This window comes from Amborella trichopoda, chromosome 4 (genome assembly GCF_054954075.1).
Source record: "Amborella trichopoda isolate Santa Cruz 75 chromosome 4, AtrichopodaSantaCruz75HAP2 v2.0, whole genome shotgun sequence".
NCBI lineage: Eukaryota > Viridiplantae > Streptophyta > Magnoliopsida > Amborellales > Amborellaceae > Amborella > Amborella trichopoda.
Genome location: NC_142339.1, coordinates 34260975 through 34281658, shown reverse-complemented (window position 1 = coordinate 34281658; position 20684 = coordinate 34260975).

Here is a 20684-nt window from a genome sequence, read left to right as displayed (position 1 = left end):
ATATCTTAAAGTCACACCATTTTTATGAATTTATAAAGTTTATAAAAAGCAGACAAATCGAGTTTAAGAACTTCATGGACTCTTTTCAAGATTAAAAAGTTTATAGAATTTGTAACTTTAAAGTTTTTTGGTTGCAGTTTTGTACTTATGGTTGTTGATTGTTGAATGTTTTATGAAGCTAGTTTCAATTTTTTAGTTTCTATCAGGGGATAGTGGATGTAGAATCTCCGACAGGTTATACTTTTGGACTTAATGAATAATCTAAATATCTATTATCACATATATCACCTCCATATATTTTTTCTATGCATAACTTATGTTTTTAGATTTTTTAGAATTTTTTTATATTTATTGACTGCATCGCCTCGATACATCCGTATCCGGACAGCATCGAGCTGCATCGGCCCCCCAAACGCTTTTGGCCGCATCCCGCATTTTAAAAAATTGTTCCCTATATTTATTAACTAGCTTTGATGGACCAGGCCTTAACCCTTGCAATAGACTTCTGGTCATGGGTTCTATTTGAGAAAATGGACTGTGGACCATGGTAACTAGCATAGGCGGATTATCTTAGTGATTACGCATATTCCTAACCTGATGGATTCAATTCTCTTCTAATTATGTTTATTAATGTTTTAGAAGATTTACTAATAAGAAAAATTATTTTTTAAAGTGCATTATACATTTTAGTTTTACATCATAGATTTTTATCCAGAATAAAAGGGATTTTAAGAATATTAAAATTTATGAGGCTTTTTAAAAACTGGGAGGGCCTTAAAAATTGTGTGGACCGCACATCGCTTGATTATAGCCTAGATTGGGAACCAATGGCCAAAGGCCCACATGTGGGGCTTACTTCTTGTGGCCTATAGGGGTACCTTTGAAGTTGGACTATATATACCGGGCAAGTGTATACCAATTAATTTTGTTTTTATTTTCTTTATTTTCACCACCCTGATTACTTATAGATGTCCAAATACATAATGAGAAACAATAAAAACACAAAGAATCTCAAGGACTCTCACTTGCTGCCACTTTAACTATTCTTTATTACACAAACAAAAGTACATATACTTGATATTGGGATCATGCAGCACAAGATACTCATGGGAACAAGAAAACATAAAAACTGTAAACCATAAAGAAAATTGCCACCAAAAGATTATTTAAATTGAACTTTACACACCCCACACTTGGTCTCCTCCTCCAATGGTGCACGAGATCAATGTTCTATCTCAGATCTTTGAAGCATGGAAAACCATAGGTTACAACACTTTATCAATATAAGAGTAATGGAACAAGATGAAGACCTCATTGTCTTACTAAGTGGGGTGTGCCCATTTCTTTAGGCTCTTAGGGCTATTGGGTGTGCCCCCTCTTTTCTCCTACACAATTAACTTAGAGAGATGAGAGATCTAGAGAGAGTTGAGAGAAGGTGGCACGGTACCTAGAGAGTAAGAGATGAGAGGTATAGAGCTTGTAGAGATTTACTCCCCTTTTATAGACTTTTACTAGGGTTAGTCATCCTTCTGGAAATTAGATCCAAACCATTGATCATAGGAGACTTGTGGGGTGAGAGATCTGAGCCATACAATCTTTAGATCAACCATTATGATTCAAATAAAGATGCTAGAACTTTATCCTTCTGCTTCTTTAACTTAATCCCATCAAATAATAAAAATATGAAAAATATATTGTACTTGCATTTCTTTTCCATAATCTTTGTACACATACTTTAACTTGAAAAATCAAATCTCTTAATTTTCAAAGGGTTGTGGTTTGTATAAGGCTGAGGCTCTAAACAATCAAAGTAAGGCACACCTTCAAATAGTGTCGAGAGATGTCGTTTCAATACTGGAAATCTTTGTGATGGCCTAAAAATTTATTTTCTTCCCTAATTATAAAATTTAAAACTTCAAAAGTTGTGTAGATCGAGCATATCTATGAACATTTGAAAATCTTGAAAATTAACAATCCGAAAATGCATTACAAGATGAATTATTTCTAAGATTTGAAAATCCATTTTTTCTCATGCCCATACATCTTGAGGTCGAGATGATCAATTTGAGGATTTTTGGGCTTCAAAATAACCTCTTTAGTGAATTTTTGACATGCACCCTAAATTGATTGTTGAGAGTCTCGCCCTTATATAAATTTTTTCCTTTTCAAAACTTTCCTTTCTAGTTTCAATCAAACAATTGCAAAGCTCTTTCCATAAATTTCAATGAAAAGTGCATGGCTTCTTTCACAAGCTATTAGAATAGGAAAGTACTCTCTTAGGGGGATGCTCCTCATGGAACCCCAAGTGGACCCCACGCACCTCCCCACATGCAAGTTTTATTGTAGGCCCCACCTCTTATGGTGGCCCCCATATATTAAATGAATTAAAAAATTATAATAATTTTTTTAGAAAAATAAATATTTTATTTTTCTCTTTGAATATTTAAATACGAAAAATTCAATATCTCTCTGTTTATAAATCCAATTTAAAAAAATAAATATCTAGAGGCTTCTACAAATCAAACTATCAATCTAAAAATAATTTAACATCAAAATAATTAATTCCACATAATTTTGATAGGATTTGGATCCAATTAGGTCAATGAATTATAAAATTGCTGAACCACCCCATCTTCTACGGTGGATGATCATCCATACTTACTTTCTTGAACTGACTCAGCTATTCCTATAACTCATAGACTATTACAAGGGTTTATGATTGGGCTACCAAAGTTAGTCAATAGGTGAGGGGACACAATCTCAGTCTATGGATTACATGTATTCCCCTAGATACGAGTTTAAGGTCACACAGATCTGGTGCAACCACAACTCTATGGTGTAATAGGGATAGTCTCTTGCACATGTACAAGATCACCTTCACTGGTGACTCTATTTCCCAATACGGTTATCTTATGTACATGTCGTGTGATGACTCAAAGAAGAGGCTTTGGCCCTTGTCTCTATAGGCCTACCATTACACAAAAGAGTCACAATCCCTTGGCTTTCTACCATGGTCAACTTCGACCTCATGAATGGATGACCCTGATAACCGTCGTTGGTTGTGCTTTATACCCAGGTAATTAAGGGTTTTCCAACTGGACTGGCCTAATACGTCAAGTCAAGTCAGAATATCGGTAAATAGCATTTGCTTATCTCGATCCTTTTGGACCAAAATCTCTTGGTCCCTCAGGACGACAATCTCTTGGTCCCTTTGGACCACACTCCCACTAAAGTTCATAATTCCACTACACTAATTATTGATTCAATGCTCCTATAAGATCTTTAATGGCCATAGAAACCCAACGAGCTTGACCCACTTGTCTCTCTCATTCTTTTTCCTTTCTTTATTTTATGTTTTATAGAAAGCATAATTTTTGGCTTGGATAAGATTTGGAAAGAGAGGGTACGTTTCCTCAATGATTTGGAAATTATATTTTGGGATGAAAAAGATTGTGCAAGATTTTTAGAATGAAGTTTGTATCATCTAAACGCTTAATGTGTTACTGAAAATTCTTGAACTAAAAGAGAATGAGTTAAGTAAACAAAGGGATAAGGTTTTTTGGTCCTTCTTCTATCATAATGGTTGATTTAGGCAATGGAGGGCTAAGATTAAAAGTCTCTCACCTCACAAATTAACATGGATCATTGGTCTAAATTGAATCTCAAATAAGATGGCAAACCCTAATTTTGAGAAACTGTTGTATTATGAGCTTTATCTCCCATATGGAAACCCAAACCCAAATTGTGACCAAAGGCCTCCACTTGCCAGCCAGCCTTCTTTCCTTAATCTCTCGAAGCCCATTGTGCGAGGGTGCCATGCCCCTCTCTAGAAGCCTTAGATTGGTACCCCTCAAGCCAAAACCCTTGGTCTCCACTTATTGTACCTTGTGGTGTGATCTTGTGATGTTTTGATGTGCTTAGCACGTACTTGGCTTTGTTCTTTCATACCCCTTCTTTTGTTCTCGGTTTTCCATGTGCTTCCCATTATAAGGTTATTCATTAGGAACTGTGATCAATGCGCTAGAGATCTTGGCGATCTAGAGTGGGTGTGCAAAGTCTTTAAGAGATGATCCAAGGCATCTTCTTTACAGTAACAACTTCCCATAGTTCTTGATTCACCTTTTTGTAATTTTCTTATTTATGTTGAATGAAATGAGGTTGTTTAGTGGCAGCAAGTGATGATCCTTTTTTTTCTCTCATTTTATTGGGATTTTATTGTAAGTGGCACTTGTAAATAGATTTGCCAATGTAGTTGCTGAAAAATTGTGATTTACATATTGTGCTGGACCTATATAGCCATCTATCATTGGTGTCACAGCTGGGTCTCTTACTGCCTTATTCTTTTGTATTTTGGGGTTTTTTGAGTTGTAACATGGGTGCCAAAGGTTTCATGATTGAAGTACATATATCCATAATGATTGGTTCATATACCTAGAAGCACTAAACATATTTACAGTTTTAGGCTATTTTTGTGCACTGGAACGATACCTGGATGACGTATATTTTTAGAGAAACCATATTTTTGTATTGTAGTTTTGAATGTAGTATTACATTGCAAGATTTCAGAGGGAGATCATGTAAGACTTGAGAGATATGGGCTCGTTATTGAGAATGTCAATTTTGACTATACACAATCTAAGACCTTTGCACTTTGTTGCATGGTATAGTTATACAATAAATCAATTAGATCCAAGGATAGTTCTACCATAAATCAGTTAGATCCAAGGATGTCAAGTGTGGGATGCAGACTCGATGCTTGCAGGGTCTGATGCAATCTTAATTTAGCATTTTTCTCTAATATATTAGCTTTCCGAGTCGCTTGAGAGCCTGATAGTCTGATTAAGAGTAATAAAGTTTGTTGTCTTACATGTTTGTTGTACGTCATCTTTTAAGTACTTCCAAAGCCCACACAAATAAGGAGAGAGCCAGCGATAGCTTGGTCATGTTGATTCACCAGACACTCGCAGATTAATGTTGTGCTGAAAAATAAAGCCTGGGGCCGTGTGACCTGAGTGCGGTGCCATCGCACCAAAGAAGGACTCTTCCACTGTAGCCCCATGCCAATGGCTGTAGAACTGTACCAGACCACCTCCATTACACTCAGAATGTCGGGAAACCCCCCGAATACCAAATTTGGGCTCAATCGGACCTTCCCGTAGGGGTCTACGCTTAAGCGGCCTCGTAACTGGCCGGTTTCACACTAGTGCCGTGCAGCTTCACCAAACCAGTCCCCGGAAATGGGGACTGCGACGATGCCTTCCGGCAACAGCTTCGTCAACCCACGACACCTTCCTCTGAAGCTGAAGAGAGCTCAAAATCTTATATGTTCTAGATCACACCAGCCCCATCATTTTGACCTACGGCACACATTGTGGCGTGATCAGGAACTGCATTGCTTCGAGGAAGAAGGTGCCCGCAAAACAGAGGAAGAAGTAGGGTTCAAAGGGAAGAAGCTTTGGATTTTGTGAAGCATGGCTCGACATCCAAGCCTCAAATCACCGCGAAGGCAAGTTCAATGCAACCACCTCGTGAAGAGCTACACACTGGTATAACTCTTGCATTCAATCCAAGGTCCAATGAACGCAAGTCCCTAGGTTACCGAGGAAATAAATCCTATCGGTTGCCAGAATCCCTCTTTCCGGTAACCTCCCAAATTACGCAAATGCGCAAACCAAGACCAAATCAGCCCAAACTTGGTGCAAAACGACTGCGACAACCTCCTCTTTGACTTGCAAGCAGAGCCAGGAGAAAAAACAATGCAATTCGAAGAAGCATCGGTAAACAAAGTTCATAAATCTGGCAGGACTTTCACCCCGAGGAAAAGGCCACTACAGCATGATTAAAGGGCATCAAAATGCTCACAATCGAGAGAACATTGAAGATATGCTATTGAAACAGCTGAACCATTGCCAAAAGTTGTAGAGCAAGCTTCCAAGGTCTCATCATGGAGGTGCAACCTGCATACAGCGACAGTCTCATCGTTCGAGCAAAAGATCTCAAGGACATTTTGGTCATTTGCACCTAATTTCAGGATTTATTTCTAATTCTTAAATTGTAATTAAGCTTGCCTTTTAAGCATTCACCCCTGTTCAGTAAATCCTTTATATAAGCAAGCTTAACTCACTTGTAAAGAGGCTCTTTTTCAAGCCCCAATACCCCTAAAGGCTGGGAAGAATCAAGGCTAGATTGTGCTTGTCGCATTAGCTTCGTTTCCCCTTGAGAGCCCCTATTCCCTGCGAGAGAGGAGAGCGAGAGAGAGAGAGAGAGAGAGAGAGAGAGAGAAAAAAAACTTTGAGAGAGAAGATACCCCTGAGTGCTTGGTCACGCGGGCAACCCAGTCGTGCAGATCATCTTCCCCCTCTCCTAAGCTGAGCCACCCCTCTCTCTCTTTCTCTCGCTCTCGCTTGACCTCACCCGCAAGACAACCCACGTCTGCCCGTTAGCCCGTGGACGTGAGTAAACCCAAGGGTCTCAACCCTCAGGTTTTCCCACACTCGCTTTAGCGGCCGGCCAGACCCCTCACCTCATCGGAGGGGGACATTCGGATCCCATTCCAACAACGTAGAGAAAGAGAGAGGAGAGAGGTTCTGAGCTTAAAGGGGCCCCCATCCAAACCGCACTGACAACCATCCAGAGGGCTTCGTAATTGTTCTCAGAGGGCTATCCGCCCTGAACCCCCCAAGCGGCACAAAGAGCTTCCGCGCTCCAATTGTAAAATCTCTCTTACCGTCGATACTTATCAGCAAGCAGGAAGGCCCATAAGCGCCGACACGCCAGACCTCTGCGGTTATTCGAGAGAGGGTTTCCGCCTCCTGACCCGAGGGAAACTAGGACCCCACAGACATCAACTGGCGACTCCCTTGGGGACTCGTCACCTTACTGTTGGCTTGAGCCGTTTTCAGGTACCAATCTCTCTTTCTCCTCTCTCTACTATTGTGATGGGATCCCTTTGTTCCTCCTTCATCCGGATTGGGGATTTCTACATCCCCATACCCGCGCCCTCACTTGGGGTGAGCGGACCATTAGGTCTTGTCTCCCACGCATATTCCCTCTGCATCCTCACTTACCATGTTATCCTGGTCTCACCCGAGAAACTTTAGGGAACAGGCCCTCAAGTCCCTCGCCCCTCCTCCTCCGGTGTTAAGGGCAAACCCCTGAACACCCATTGCAAGAATGGCGCTACGACCTTCCCTTCACAAAAGCACCCCATCACTGACAGGTACCCCCCCCCCCCCCCCCCTCCCCCCCAGGCACACACCACCCACTGACGGCTTTTATATCTGCCCGTGCAGTTATTCAACCGTGCACACCTACACCTATAATATTCATGACGGTCCAACTACCCCAATTTTGAATCGGGGCAGCTCACATCCCGCCTCGATCTCCCAAGCCGCCTCGGGTAGCTTCCGACCGGGGCATAGCGCTGGTGACTCCAATGCCAACCGCGCCATGCATATCAATTTTGTGACCCGAGACAGCCCACGAACTAAGTCTTGACATGCACATGACTCTCGAGATAATCGAGAGCCCTATAAACAATGCACTTGCATGTAGTCGGCCCCAAGGCCCTGTTAACTAAACGGGTGGGTACTACCCGTACTCCGCCCCTCACCCCATAGGGGGCTGGCCCCACGGCCACCCCAAACACCACTCTGGATCGCACACACACATGCAGGTCCAAGAATACCACCAGCCACGAAGAAGCACAGATGTTCATCGCTCCGCCCACTGCTTCCACGCCACTTATCGTGTGGTACTCGAAGAAGTTCCCTACGAGCACCATCCTCTCCACTTCTTGCTCCGTATGCCCACCAGATGGCCCTCGGCACAGAACCCGAGTGGCAAGGACACCACCAACGACTATCGACCACTCCGTCCCTCTAGCAGTTGGATCTTGATCACCATCGTTGTCTGTGAAATTCCTTATCCCTGGGTATTTCACTTTGCCCGAGCTCATCGACACTACCCGTGCATCAGTCGAACGGGCCTGCCAAGAAGGGGACTGGACCCGCTTCTGATTCTAAGGGAAGGTCTATCGAAACCTGCGGCTCAAGTTGGCAAGGGGAATGGAGGTTCCCCTCCTTCAATGAAAAGTGACGTCTTCTGTCACAGAAGACCGGCCCGACCAAAATTAGTTCCACCCCCTGCTGGACATTGACGAACGCGAAGACGACGGCCTCATCTATTTCAATGTCGTCGAGATGCAGGAGGGCGTGCTTCACCTGACCCTCAGCCCCAAGGACGTCAAGAGCTGACCTACAAGATTGGGCCCAAGGTCTTCAAGCGTCAAGCCCAACAATGGCCCAACCACAAGCCCGACCGAAGCTCGTGCTTACACGGTCCCTGAAACAAGCCCGAGCTTAGATGGGGCAATTTCAGCCCCTACTCTCTGGGTTCCCCGATCGGAGCACAAAAAGGACCAGGGTCACCCCTCCCACAGAGTCACCTAACTTGGACCGGGCCTCGAGGTCATGATAGTGAGCCAAGACGGAGGGGAGCTTGAAAACCCTACGACCCACTTCGAGAATGTCCTGAACAATATCCTGAACAGATTCAAAGGTCTCGAGGACGCATTACCAATGCTCTCCTTCCATCAAGAGACCAACTCTACCCCTGAACTGCCACTCAGGGAGGAGGAAAGGCCTCGGCCTCCCCTTCCTGCTCCAGCATCAAGATCTCCATATTGTCTTCCCTTTTTTGAGGTCCAGCCCCGACACAGCCCCTCAAGTGTCACCGTTGATGTTCACACAGGAGGATGTGTAGCGCATGATCAATAGAAGCAATCAAGAGCTGCGGGTGTCAAGAACGTGGGACAATGTCCCGTACTAAAAGCCCTACCTTCCATCTATTGATAGGGTTCCATTCCCTGTCAGGTACCATAAAGGGAATTGCCAATCTTCGACGGCACAGGCTCGCCTCATCAGCACATAGCCCACTTCATGTCTGCCTGCCAAGAGTCAGCCTCGGAGCCCAGGCTGTTGCTCCGACAATTTGTGGAGACTCTAGTTGGGCCCGCCTTCAAATAATATTTCCGCTTGCCACCCAACTCGGTCCACTCCTGGCGAGAGATGGAGCAACTCTTCTACGAATGCTTCTACGAAGTGGAGCTGGACGTACAGGCCATAGAGCTTCTCACCATGACCCAAAACCCGGATGAATCAGTGGGCCAGTACATTCAAAGGTGGATGGACCTCGTAATGTGCTAAAGCAACCCCATGGGTGAGGCGGAGGCCATGCAAACATGCGTCAGGAACATGAGGGAAATCTCCTTGCATGTCGAGGCCTCCAACCCCATCACCTTCTCCTAAATGATCACCAAGGCAGCAAAAATTGAAAGCATGTTGAAGCATCATGGTGGAGACTCGGCCCAAACCTCTAGAGGAGGCCAATCACGAGGCTGCGGGACTAACCCCCACGTCGGTCAGTCAAAGAATCTGATCAGCGCGGCAGTTACCACCACCTCCCAGCCCGCCTCCAATGCGGCACCCCTACCAACGTTGGATACCTCCTGAGGCTTATGACCGTGAATTCAAGGGACAACACAGCAATAACAACCTAAAAAACAAGATTATAGTAGGGTGCCTCCACCACAAAGCTACCAACGAATCAAAGATTTCAAGCGGAGGCTCAATCAGCAATACAGCTTCAACAAGGTTTGGGTGCCAACCTCTTGAGAATGCTGATTGAGCAGGACATGGTGGTCCTCCCTCTTAGTAGACGGCCAGATCACGCAGAATGGGTCGACCACCTCAACTACTACGCCTTCCACCAGATGCTGGGACACCCCATGGAGGATTGCTTCCAGCTGAAAGATTATATTGAAGCCCTGATCCATAAAGGGAAAATCAATCTGAAGGACCTCAAGAAGGCCTTCGAAACCCCCGAGGCCTGTCATATGGTCACGCTCCACAAAGAACCTGATGACGAGGTCCCCACGATCGAGCTTCCACCATGCTGGCTCCCTGCTCTCTTCGACGTTTTAGTGCAGCACGAGATGATGGTACCCCGCACTCCTCAAGAGACAAGGGCTCGCCCCCGACAAAAGCTAAGATCCATGGTGCTGCTTCCACCAGCGGAGCGATCACGACCTATCCCACTGTTTGGGTTTCCAAGACATCCTTCAGGGTACATCCAGGATGGATGGATAGCCCTCATTGACAAACAGCCCCCGCTCCGGGGTAGGGGCCTCCACGAGTGCCACCACCCCTGTCTCGCCTCAAGAATTTACAATACTGATATTCCTGAGACGTGACAGTCAAAACCTATATACATCTCTTGATAGGACAAATTTACAGTGGCGAATTCTTACAAAGTAACAAAAGAAAGTTTAAGCACAACTACAATATCTTCCATAGTTGATCCTAAAGAGCACTCAAAATGAAACCGCAGTTATCCTGAAAAAATGTTTACCATAATTTGATGAGTTTAGCTACTCAGTAAGTGATCATCATAATCCTAAAAATAATCATGGTTGAAAGATATCAATATTTTCAAAAAGGAGATCTATTAACAGAAATGCATCAACAGTTTCACTTTCAAAAATGCATAATTAAGTATAGTTCGAATAATTGAAATGCGTATAACATTTTAACATCAGCGCATAATTCAAAAGGTTTCACAAAATACCCTACTGGCGTCTCAAGTATGTCACTTATATACCCCATCAGCATCCTGATGGGTCCACTTAATCCCTATCGACGTCCCAGATAGGTCCACTTAATCCCTGCAGGTCCACTTATACCTCACCGACGTACCGGATGAGTTCACTTAATCCCTACCGACGTAACGGATAGGTCCACTTATACCTCACCGGTGAACCTGAAGAGTCCACTTGCATACTTAAAGTCCACTTGCATACTTAAAGTCCACTTGCATACTTAAAGTGAAATTATTAATATGAATTTCACTGAAACCAATAATAACAGTCACTTTCAATAACATTTCAAAAATAACCAGTCAAATATTTGGGCTCAAATTTAAAAAGGTCGCAGTTCGTAAAGACATTTTAGCATAATTTTCAATCTAATATGTATAGAAAAACTCTTATAGAAATTCAAGAATACAAAATTATCACAATTTATGGGATGTCAATTTGCAAATAAACATTTCACACACAATGTTATAATCAAATGCAAAAATATAGTTTTCAAATAATAAGGCTGTCATTTGCACAAGAATTTTACAAGGTCTAAATGTTAAAAAACAGTAGAAAGAAATCTCACAATTTTACTAAAAGCAAAAATATCACATTTATTTCTAATAATTTTACAGTATCTAAAATTCTATAACAATAGACTAGAAAAATAAATAAATTTATTTCTAAGAATTTACAGCATTTAAAATTTTTAGAATAGATAAAATATCACAATTTTATTAAAAAGATTAGTTTTCAAAATAATGAGGTCGCTTACTCATAAAATTTATCGTGCCTAAAATTCATGATAATAAGCAGAAGTAATTATTTCATTTCATTTTTTAAACGAACGAATTACTTTTCGAGACAATAAGGTCACTTACCTAAAATATTTGAGAAGGAGCTTCCGATAAAAATTCTGCTAGAGAGAAAGAGCTCACTGTGTTTCGACTAGAGAGAGAAAGATCTCAAAAATTTTCTAGGGTGAGAGTCCTCACCTCTTCTATTTAAATTCTTAAGACACCTTAGTATTTTATCTTATTAAGTTACACCTCATACTTGAGGTGTAAGAATTATATTACACCTGAACGTTTAATGCCCACGTCCACTAAAGGACGTGGCAAAGCAACAAAAACTTAAACCAAAAGCTTTTGAAAGTAGTGATGGTCCCTAAGGACCATCATGCTCATATGGACCATCACTTATTAAAAGTCTCTTTTCTTCTTCTTTAATTTTTTTTTTTTTTTTTTTTTGAAAGTTTAGGATTGTTACAACCCCCAACTTACGACGGGACGGGTTTGGAGCTCCGTCACCAGCACCTCCGAGACTCCCACCGACCATGCTTCGGCGCCGTAGGAAGTTCACCACAGCCGCGGAAGGGTGAAAAGAATTAGGAGAAATGCAGCTCGCCATGCAGACGCGACACCCGTGCCCAAGCGCGGAAGCCCCATCTGCATAGGCCAGGAGGGTGCGATCAGGAAAACCCAGGTATGCTAATTCGCAATTCCGAATCTCCTCGACATTTAGTTAAGGCAGGGGTCTTGCCCCCTTCTCCCACCTTGCACGACCTCATCCCAAGGCAAGTCTTCTTTGCCGAAGGAGGTCGCTGCACCATCATAAGAACCCCTCAAGGTTCACCCTAAGCGAGCATGGAAACTTGATGGCACGCACTACCGTCTGTCCCAAGGGCGGGACTCTAAGCACGCCTTACTATAGTCATGGGGGTATGACTCTAAAACTACCCTCTCAAAAAAATAATAATAAAATAAAAAATAAAAAATGCAATGAACAAAAACCCAGGCGGTTGTTCGAGGCAATCACACAAGAATTCAAGGGCCTTCCCAATAGGCTCCTGAATTCACTCTCTCCTCCCCTTTCTCAAAGAAGGTGAGAGGAAAAATATGAAACAAGGGCGCAAACAAGAAATCGCAATGCATCAAACGTGAAAGAATAAGAAAAATGGCGGTCTTATTCATATACACAAGAGGTTATAAAATCTGTGTGGGCTACTCAAGGCCCATACACAAAAACATAATATGGGGAGAAGCGCGGAAGAAATCAAAAGCGGTCAAGCGGCTCCCGCATTTTCGCTTGCAGCTCCTGTGGCCTCTCCAGCATAGCCTATGCCTCCTTTTCACTACAAGTGATTTCCGCGGCAACTGACTCAGACAGAATGGTGACCATCGTTATGTCTAAACCTAACTGCTCCAGGCGGCGGGAGTTTGTGGCCATCACCCGATAGCATTGCTGTCGACTCCTTGAGTCAGCCACGCGGGTCTGTAACAGAGCGATCTCATCTACAGCGCTTTGGATCTCTTCTTTTATCTCCGCCTTCTCCCTCACAAGCGGGGCGTGGCGGGAGGCTATTCATTGTCTCTTCTGCTCATGACCTCTCACGAGAGCTCACTGGGTTGCCAGCTTCAACTTCAAGGAGGCTAGATGCACTGGGCAGGACGTTCACATCGAAGTCTCTGCTAAGAGAGCCTCAGCTCCCCAGTTTGCAAGGTTTTGCAGCAGTTCCTGCAGCCAGTCGAAGGCCTCTGCGTCCAGGCCCATGGTTTGCAGGCTAGCCTTGCAAGCCCTGACGCCCTCGATCCCCTCTTGGAGATCAGAAAGGGGGCATTCTTTGAGTCCCTCAAGGCTGTCTGGAGCATGCGCCACATAGTCCGTGCCCTAAAGCTCAACCCCGACAAAGCCAAAGTCGGGGGACTCACTGAAGCAAGTGGGGGCCCGTCAAGAACTGGTCCCCCGACCACCACGGCCAAGGACTCGAAAGGGATAGCAGGAGATCCTGACGAGGGCTCATCAACCCTCTACTGACTCTCGACACTAGCTGGCACTGATGCCAAGGGAGCTGAGGCCGAGGCTGCCTTAGCAATGAACCTCATATGCTTTGCTGCTGCTGCAAAGGAAATACAAGCGGGTCAAGAAGAAAGAAAAGAAAACGGCGCACTAGCCAGGCACCCAGGCCTAGACAACATTACCTAGAGGAGGAGTCGAGTTCGCGTCGATCATGGTCCTCGTTTGAAGCATTGTTTGGACAAAGGCAAACGCCACAAGGGAAGCCTACATAGAAGGCACGAAGGATGCTAGTTTTTACTTAGGGTAAAATCCCTGGGTGAAAATGAAGAACAGCCGCTCGTCCTTTTATGAAGCCCGATAACCAGAAGGGCCAGTCGACGGGCAAACCATCCTCCAGACGTTGAGAAACTAGCGGCATGCGAAGCGAGGCGTCGAAGGCAGGACATCGAAACACCATCGGCGTACGAACCAAAGCATCGCATGAGCGAAATCCCATGCGTCCCACAGTATAGATGTACGAATAGCACGTGAAGCGACATGCTGTACATGCGAAAGATTATGCTCAGTCCCGAGGAAACACTAAGGACACATAATCAAACCGTCGTACGCAATCAACACTTCCTCCCTCATCCAGCTTTTACTGCTTCGCATGCATGACGAGACTCATCGGAAAGGGCACACCTACTACCGTCCAAACGTCGCTCAGGCATGCTAACTCACTTTGCGCTTGTCCCATATAAAGCACGAGTCCACTCCAAGCACATAAGCACGAGCCCACTCCAAGCACCGGGGGAACACTTTGCGCTTGTCCCGCCCACATACACAAGACGTTCCATGGTCTTAAAAAAAAAGAAAAAAATGCGGGGTCTTGTGAAAATCAGCAATGACACATTCCCCAAGGGTTGGGATGAAAACCCGCAAGGGCAGCCCATCAGCCATTCCGTAGCCTTATCGCCAGCAGGGGTAAGAGCTGTGTCGGCCCAAAAAAAAAAGGAGATTCGTGAAAGGCAACAACAAGCGGCTAAGCCAAAAAGGGAAATTTATTTCATGAATGTGAAAGATTTTAGAATTGTGGTTACAGTAAATAGTAGCTACGAGGAAGTATGACCATCCTACCCGTCTTCCAAAGAAGAAGGCAAAGAGCTAGGTGCTGGTCTGTGGGGGCAATACGCGCACCAAGACTAGGCAAAGCACCCCCACCAACAGCGACAACAAGCCCTCTGCGCCTTACACACAGCCATGGGCCTCATGCCATGGGTCTTGCACAAACAGAGGGGCCCGAGAGTTACAAGCCTACCCTTTGACACAGATCCATCGTCGCCTCCGCAAGATCGAACGTCTTCGTCTGCACGCCTAATGCTCGAACGCACCCCAGAAGCCAGCACCAGTCAGCCAGCCCCTGTAGCGGACATGGCTCCCCGGCTAAGTTCTCTGAACAAAACAAAGTCTCCACGCTATCTCCACCCTAAGGAGTGTCAAGCAAGGAACTTTGCCAGAACACGGGGAAAAGCTGCTCTCACGCTCTCCTACCTAGCCCCTTTTGTTTTAAAGGGCCAAGGCTCATCAAAGCTCGCTGCTTCTCAAGCATCATGCCGCCCAATTAGCCGGCCACATGTCATCACAACGGTGCCTTGATCAACCGCTACTTTTAAAATCCCCTCATGCTTCGCCTTCTAGGCATTACTCACAAAGCGTCACTGTCAAATCTAGCACTGCCTCATTGCCAGCTTGGCATCATCGGCAGATTACTCGAATGGATCTTGCATTAGGCCTTGCCTCCCAGGGTGGCAATCTTTCTCTAACCTTGCATTGGCCCCCAGATGCCTTGGCAGCTAAGCGTCGCCTTCTTAGGCAGACCTCTCATGAGTGCCTTCGACACTTCACGCCCCTCGTAGGTGCCACCTCCACTTCAACCCTCGTGGGTGCCATCCATTCCACCCCCCGCGAGTGCCATCCACTGCACCCCCCGTGGGTGCCATCTCTACTCCACCCCTCGCGGGTGCCATCTCCACTTCACCCCCCCACAAGTGCCATCTACTCAACCCCCTCGCAAGTGCCTTCGATACTCCCCCCCCCCCCCCCCCCCCCCCCTGCCATCTCCACTCCACCCCCCACAGTGCCTTCAACACTCCATCTAGTTGTAGGTGCTGTCAGCAACACACTTCCCGTAAATGCTGCCAGCATCGACCCCACACAGGCACACCCTGCCCGAGTCACAACGAAACCACCCTCTTTGGGACAACACCACGTCCTGCATAGTACCTCGCCTTGGCAACCTTCCGCTACATCAACCTGACGCAGAGCCACACCAATCAGGCTCCACTGTCAAGGCTCACTATACTAGTGACACCCCCTCTCTCTCCTGAAGAAGTCGGGAACGATGGCAACCATCGTGAGTAAAAGAAAACGCTTCAGGTGGACATAGCCAACAGAACCATGGGTAAAATCACCCAACAAAAAAAACAGGGCATGGTGAAAACCTGTACAAGCACCATGAGTAAAAATGACAAGCCGGCATGGCCATGAGGCCATGAGTAAAAGAGTCTTGAGAAAAAAAAATCCGGGCACGACGAAAACCTGTAAAGGGCACCATGAGTAAAAGCGCAAGCCAAAAGGGTGGACATGACCTCGAAGTCACAGGTAAAAACACTCCAGTACAAGGATTTGGTGAAAACCACTCTACTGGCCCCAACTCCATTTGATTCACGAGAAAACCTGCAAGGGCACTTGAATTGGCTTCAATCTTCAGCCCCAGTACCTTTCAAAAAAATTTCGAACCATTGTGCCATCTAAAAATCTCTGGCCCCAGTGCCTTCAAAAAAATTCTTGCCCTAGTGCCTCCAAAAATTCCGGCCCCAATGCCTTCAAAAATCTCTGGCCCCAGCGCCTCCAAAAATCTCGGGCTCCAGTGCCTTCAAAAAATATCCGGCCCCATTGCCCCCCCTCCCAAAAAATCTCCGGCCCTAGTGCCTTAAAAAACTCTCCGACCCCAGTGCCTCTAAAAAAACATTTCAGCCCCAGTGCCTTCAAAAATCTCCAGCCCCAGGGCATCCAAAAATCTCCGACCCAAGTGCCTTCAAAAATCTCTGGCCTCTGTGCCATCAAAAAAAAAATCTCTGGCCCCAATGCCTCCAAAAATCTCCGCCCCCAGTGCCTTCAAAAGATCTCTGGCCCCAGTACCTTCAAAAAAATATCCGGCCTCAGTGCCTTCAAAGATCTCCGCCCCCAGTGCCTCCAAAAATCTCCGGCCCCTGTGCCATCCCAAAAAATCTCCAACCCCCAGTGCCTCCCAAAAAATCTTCGGCCCAGTGCCTTCAAAAATCTCCGGTGCCGGTGCCACTCAAAAAACTCTCATGCCCCAGTGCCACAACCAATCCCCGGCCTTAGTGCTGCAAAAAAAAATGTCAACTTTCTCTTCTCTTAAAACGAATTCCAGTATCCAGAGTGAAGCCCCCTAAAATGAGACCACCTCAGAGGCCCCCTCCCTATCACGTCCGATTAATTCGGGGAGATCCCCAAATGGCCTTATAGGATGTGGATCAAAGAGGTACCATGCCTGCCTTCTCTTCTTCGCAAGCATACCTCAGCATTCAGGGTGAAGTCTCCTAAAATGAGATTGCCTCAAAGGCCACCTCACTATCATGTCTGGATAAATCAAGAGATCCCCAATTGGACCAATAGGATGTGGACCAAAAAGTTACTCTGCTTGCTCACTCCCTCCTGATTTTTCTGTTTGTATAGGGATAAAGCCCACAAAAAGGGTCCCCGTCGACTGGAACACCAGAACTTCCCCAGCCGAGATGGGATAAAGCCCACAAAAAGGGCCCCCACTGTCTAGGACATAAAGAGTTCTCGTTGAAACAAAAGTCGTAAGCCTGCCTAAGGCAGACCATAAATGTGATCTCCCAGAAAACAAATTCTGGTTGAACCCGGAGAACGCCCCTCAACAAGGCACCAGACCATTGAAGCCACTTTGGTCACCCCCCGGTCAAGGGAAAACTCAGCAAGGTCTACCCGTCAAGAACTGCACCGATGCCAGTGATCAAGAAAAATATATCTATTTGAGAGGCAATAAACACATCTTAGAAAGGATTCACAAGAGGAGCTATGATGTTAAAGTTTTTCGAATGTTGAACTTCTCGCCTCTCTCGAAGCATAACTTCCCTCGGGGCAAGTTGTTGTACATCATTTTTGAGGTACTTCTGAATCCCACACAAATAAGGAGAGAGTCGGCCACAACTAGGTCATGTGGGTTCACCAAACATTCGCAAACTAATATTGCATCGAAAAATAAAGCATGGGGCCTTGTGACTTGGGTGCGGTGCCATCGTACCAAAGAAGGACCCTTCAATTGTAGCCCCATGCAAGTGGCTGCAGAAATGTACCATACAGCCGCCATTGCACTTAGAATATCGGAAAACCCCCCAGGACCAAATTTAGGCTCAATCGGACCTCCTCAAAGGAGTCTACGCCCATGCGGCCTCGTAACTAGCGGGTTTCACACTAGCGCGGTGCGGCTTCACTAAACCAGTCCCCGAAAATGGTGAATGCGACAAGGCCTTCCGGCAGCAGCTTCGTCAACCCACAACGCCTTCCTCTGAAGCCGAAGAGAGCTCAAAAGCTGATATGTTCTAGATCACACTAACCCCATCATTTTGACCTACGGCACACAATGTGGTGTGACCGGGAACTGCATTTCTTCCAGGAAGAAGGTGCCCACAAAGCCAGAGGAAGAACCAGGGTTCAAAGGGAAGAAGCTTTGGATTGTTTGAAGCATAGCTCGACATCCAAGCCTCGATCACCGTGAAGGCAAGTTCAATGCAACTACCTCACGAAGAGCTACACACTGGTACAACTCTTGCATTCAATCCAAGGTTCGATGAATGCAAGTCCCCAAGTCACTTGGGAAATAAATCCTATCGATTGCCAGAATCCCTCTTTCTGGTAACCTCCCAAATTAGGCAAATGCACAAACCAAGACCAACTCAGCCCATACTTGGTGCAAAACGACTGCAACACCTCCTCTCTGACTTGCAAGCCGAGCAAGGAGCCAAAACAATGCAGTTCAAAGAAGCATCGGCAAACAAAGTTCACAAATCTGACCGAACTTTCACCCCGAGGAAAAAAGGCCACTACAACACAATTAAAGGGCATCAAAATGCTCACAATAGAGAGAATATTGAAGATATGCTACTGAAACAGCTGAACCATTGCCACAAGTTACAGAGCAAGCTTCCAAGGTCTCGTCATGGTGGAGCAATCTGCATGCAAGGACGGTCTCATCATTCAGGCAAAAGTTCTCAGGGACATTTTGGTCATTTGAGCCTAATTTCAAGATTTCTTTTTAATTTCTTAAATTTTAATTAAGCTTGGCTTTTGAGCATTCACCCCCGTTTAGTGAATCCTCTATATAAACAAGCTTAACTCACTTGTAAAGAGGCTCTTTTTCAAGCTCCAATACCCCTAAAGGTTAGGAAGAATCAAGGCTAGATTGTGCTTGTCTCGTTAGCTTTTTTTCCCTTGAGAGCCCCTATTCCCTGTGGGAGAGGAGAGAGAGAGAGCGAAAAAAAACTTTGAGAGAGAGAAGATACCCTTGAGTGAGCGGTCACGCGGGCACCCCAACCGTGCGGGTCATCTTCCCCCTCTCCTAGGCCGAGCCACCCCTCTGTCTCTTTCTCTCGCTCTCCCTTTCGTGCGCGACCTCCCTCGTGTGATAGCCAGTGTCTACCCGTTAGCCCGCGGACGTGAGTAAACCCAAGGGCCCCAACCCTCGGGTTTCCCCATGCCCCCTTTAGCGACCGGCTAGACCCCTCACCCTGCAGGAGGGTGACCAAGGAGGAGGGACATTCGGATCCCATTCCAACATCATAGAGAAAGAGAGAGGAGAGAGGTTGTGAGCCTGAAGGGGCCCCCATCCAAACCGTGCTGACAAGCAGCCGGAGGGTTTCGTAATTGTTTTAAGAGGGCTATCTGCTTGGGCGAGTCCCCGAATCCCCCAAGCGGCGTAAAAAGCATCCGCGCTCCAGTCGCAAAATCTCTCTCACTGTCAACACCTATCCGCAAGCAGGAGGGCTTGTGCGCGCCAACGCTCCGGACGTCCGTGGTTGTTTGAGAGAGGGTTTCCGCCTCCTGACCCGAGGGAAACCAAGACCCCACCGACATCAATGTTATATAAAGTCATCTAGCTATCCCAATAGTAACAACAATTAACATTTTAGCATAACATTCCAAGACCAAAAATACTTCATAATCACAAGTTTAAGACCACAACCTCACAGCCACAACCTAAACTAATTTCAAACTCCAAGGACCAGCATATAACATATAAAAGATATTAAATTAATGAGTCAATGTGCCAACTCTTGAGTCTTAAATTAGCTAAGTGACTCCAAAATAATTTTCAACTCTCAAGTCCCAACTCCTAAATTGCAAGAAATTTTGAATTGTAGGATTTAATCTCCAAGGCCTTGAATCCTTCGAATTCCCGTTAAATCTTCACAATAAAACCTTCAAAATGAATCCCAAAATAATATTAAACAATCCACCAAATATTAGAAAACAAACCCCAATTTTTTTAAAAAAATTTGGAAGCATTTAATGTTTATTTTATTTTTTCTTGTGATTTCAATCCCCTTAGAACCATGGAAGTATAGTTCTAGAGGTCTTTGAGGGAGTTATATGCACCACGCACCCCAAGCCCCCCACCCACCTCTCTTTCTTGAGAGGGAAAAACTTGCAATTTTGCCTCTGCTTATGGGTGAAATTTCCGCCATCGAGCAAGGTTTCATATGCAGTTGCATCGCAAATTCCCGCATACTGCATATGCGAATGGGGGTGATGTTCCCAGGGCTGTATAATGTGTTATGGGGCTGCATTTGATAACAATTGGGATCTTTGAGGAATACTTTGTTTTCCTTCACTATTTTTTAGCCTAATTTCAGCATGCAAATTTGAGAGAGAAATTGTGAAATTGGGAGAAATAGTTGTTTTATTGGAGGGTGCTTATCCTCAATTTTTTTTTTGCATGATCTGAATTGTGACATGTTATGTCACTGATTCATACTCATTAACAAAATGGTTTGAGGGTCAACTTAAGTTTTCCTATTGTGTTTTTTAGTCTATGTTTATGGGGCTAAAATTTTAGAGATCCATCATATAAGATTGGGGATATATGGAACCCCATGTGAAGGGTGGGTGCTCAGTCTGAAAATTGCAGAAAATTAGAGTTACTCATCACTTATTCTTGTAA